This window comes from Athene cunicularia (genome assembly GCF_003259725.1).
Source record: "Athene cunicularia isolate RWA chromosome 6 unlocalized genomic scaffold, athCun1 chr6_part2, whole genome shotgun sequence".
Lineage (NCBI taxonomy): Eukaryota > Metazoa > Chordata > Aves > Strigiformes > Strigidae > Athene > Athene cunicularia.
Genome location: NW_020799106.1, coordinates 7273600 through 7277284, shown reverse-complemented (window position 1 = coordinate 7277284; position 3685 = coordinate 7273600).

The following is a 3685-nucleotide window of genomic DNA, read 5'->3' as shown; positions in this document are numbered from 1 at the left end:
TCCCCCCTTTTTGTTGTTTTTTTCCGTCTGTTTGTCCCTTATTGTTGCAGGAAAATGAGAAGGGAAGAAAAGGGCAGAGAGAAAGGACAATGAAAAGCAAAATATTTCCAGCCTCCGTTTGTGGTGGCTGGGTTGGGTGGGTGGTTTTTTTTGATCATAGCAACAAATCTGAAAGATTAAGGGCAACTTTAAAGACTGTTTAATAAAGGGACCTTTATCAGTTGCTCTTGTGATGTTCCTCTCCCAGTTGAATTAATGGGGAATTTGGGGCATCGAGTGGACCTTTTCAGTTGTTTTTTTTATGATTAAAAAATAATGCTGTGATTAAAATGATTTAAAATCAGTGCAGCATTGCACTGAGCACCTCCCTCTATTGAGTTTGAGTGCCCCGCGGGGTGGGAGATGACCCTGGCTGGTGGCTCTGGCGGTGGAAAGCCCGGCATGGGGAGTGGGTGCTGCAGGTACCGGGGAGCGGACGATGCTCCTGGCCCACGCCTGCCGCCGAGCGAGCTGCAGGAGGAGAGTGGGAAAAGCGACCGGGAAAGTAGGGCAGCGTCTGGCGAGGGGCCTGCAGAGAGGCTGGCTGGAGGCGGCGGGGAGCATCCTTCCAGCCGGCTTTGGCTTCCCAGGGCTTGCGGGAGGAGAGAGATGAGTGAGTGAGTGAGTGAGTGAGAAAAAGACGAAAACGATGGGAGGGGGAGAAAAAAAACCCAACCTTCTCCTTTTGCACTGCTTTTCTCTGCTTTGCAGCCAGCTGCTGAAACTTTTTTGCTTTACCTTGTTGGGTTTATGCCATCCCTCACTTCCCCGCATCGGCTTCGTTGGGGTGGGCCATACACAGCCCTCCTTCTCTGGATTTTGTCACAGAAATGCTACCCAGGTCCATCAAACCTTGTGAGTCACTTTTAGAGGGCAAAGCTAGGTTGTTCCCACTCAGTGTTTGGCATCTTGATGCTCAGGGGGTGAAACCTGCTCCTCTCCAGCTCGTGGCCCCCGTGTGATGTGTGTGTCCAGGCAGGGATGCGTGGAGCTGAGATGCCCAGTGCACAGCAGAGCATCCTTCTCTTCCCAAGGAGCACGGGGTGGTTCACAGCCCCACTTTCTACTGGTTTAAAGTTGCTTTTATTGCCCAAAGCCAAGGCAGTCGCCTCCAGATTTGCACGTTTATAAAAAAAAAAAAACAACACAAAAAACAAAACCAACCAACAAAACCACCAACATTGCAAAACAGCCGCCTAGAAATTGCACTCTCAAGGGGAATGCTGGGGAATTTACATTTTTAAATATGTATGTAATTTGGGCGAAGGGGAAATCGCTTTCTGTCTGCGAAACTGGCAACTTTCTTTCTCACGGAGTTAGCATTTTAAAACTGCATTGCTCATTTGAACCTTTTTTTTTTTTTTTTTTCCAGGGAGAGATTGCATCTTGCACTTGATTTACTGCAGTTTGAATGATAATTAATAATTCCTTGGACTTTCTGGCATTAACTGGGGCAACAAGTCCCTGTTTGTTCCTTGTTTTCTTTTCCCTTCTCTCTTTTCTTGTTGAAATTATTATTCTTCTCACAACAGAAACACAGTACACGCTGTACATGTGAATAAACAGCATATTACTGCATTATCTGCTGCTGGCTTTTTTCTTTTATGAGCCAAAGCAAATAAATAAAAGTTCATATAATTATTATATCCATTAAAAATAACACTGTAGCTCAGTAAACAGAACAAACTATACAAGCGTACTGCGACAATGGAATTAAAATAACACAAAGAAAAGTGACCGTGCCCATAACAAGAACCAACGCTAGATGAAATTTGGAGATAGTTTTCAAACATAACTGCTTCCCTGAAGGAAATGTATAAAATAGCACAAAAGAAGAGAGCACAATAGAGTGTAATGGGGATTTGCTACATAATTCCTCCTCCTTTTTTCTTTCTTTTTTTTTTTTTATTTCATTCTCCTTTCCATGGGTATTTACGGGGATTCGCGAGGCTCACAGCTCCGCTCTGTTAAAACCAGAAATAGGGAACAATTTACTCCAATCTGCCTGCGCCGTGTTATAAATCTATATAATGAAAAATGAAGAGGTTCATACCATAAGGGATCTCAGCTGTTTACACTTCTCAGGAGGCTTCGCCTTTGATTATCATAATCATAAAGATAAACAAAAGAGTAGTGGCTCCATAAATACTCCAGCGTAATGCATAATCAACAAGATAAATCTCTCTCCTCTGAACTCCCAGCAAAGGAAGTTGCTGCCAGAGCTTGGGTGTTTCTCCTCCAGGGATGGCAGTGGTTGGGATTTGGGTTGGACCCTCTTAGCTGTGGCTTGCAGGTACAGGGATGCTCTCTTGGGATGCACAGGGAACCTGCGGTGAGACATCCCGTGAGAGGACACCCAGCTTTTAGTTTTCCTCTCAGGCTGCTTTGCCAAAGCTTGACCTGGGGATTTAGCTAAATAATTATTTTTTAGGTTTGTTTTCGTTTTTGGGTTTGTTTTTTTTTTTTTTTCAGTTAGGTGAAGTGGTTTTTGATTGATAAGGCTGTTGCATACAAAAACCTCCTTGGTGCTACCTGGCTCCTTCTTCCCATCCATTCCACAGCACAGACTTTGCATCCTGTTTTTAATTTCCCCTCCCTGTCCAGTCCTGGTTTAATAAAGGTGCTCAGTGAGGGAGGCCGGCTGCAGGCTTTTCATTTGACTGAGAGAGGAATCTGCTTATTTTTTTCCAAGGGTGTAATTAGGGCTGGCTGGGTGCACCCCCTCATTACCCACACTGGGGAGGAATGCTCTCTAATTATAATGTTTGCCTGCCGCCGGGTGGGGGGAACTGCTTAACCCATCTGCGATGCCGCTGCAAAATGTCTGTCTGTCCTGTTATCTGTCTGTTCTGGTCTGGGTGGGCTCCAGGAGGAGCTGGAGGTGATGGGATGGAGTTACAGGGTTCGCTCATGGGCTGGATTTACCCCAGGAGATGACAGATGATGCCAGGTTTGGCAGGAAGGTGGATGCAAAGCAACCTTAAAACTCCTGGAAGAGGGCAGTCAATGGAGAAAAATGAGCCAGTTTGTCAGGCAGAGATGCTTTGGGGAAAAGGTTAGGTGACTCTTTCCAAATTTGGTTATTAATAAAAGATTGGTGAGAATAGAGGCTCTGTTGTGTTGCACAGAGGGGGATGAGGGGGGTTGCAGCCTGCGGTGCTGTGGGAGCAGCGTGTCAGTCAGTCCGTGCTGCCTGTGAGTCCTGCTGCTCTATACGGGGGCAGGGGGGTCCCCAAACACAGCCCATGCAACCAAGCTCGCAGGTGCTTTCCTGGCTGGTGGGAGCAGGAGGGGTGGCCTTTACTTTTTGGGAGGTGGAGAGGGAGACCCTACAAATGCACCGCTCTGAGGTTGGAACACCACCTTCTGCAGAGCCCAGCACACTGCTGGCAGGGAGGGCTGACGACAGTTACCAGTGCGTGTGCTTGGGGGAGGTGCCAGATGCCACGGGGATGGGCACCCCGTGAGCACGTCAGTGGCTGGACATCCTCGTGGCTTTTTGACCTTGAAATCCAGCCCTGCTCCAGGCTGGAGATGAGATGTTGGGTACCAGTGTTTCTTCTTGCTACCCTTGAAGGATCCGTCCTCAGGTTTTTTGGCCTCTGCGGGCAGCTTGTGTCTGTCCCATCCCATCCTCCCGTGGAGG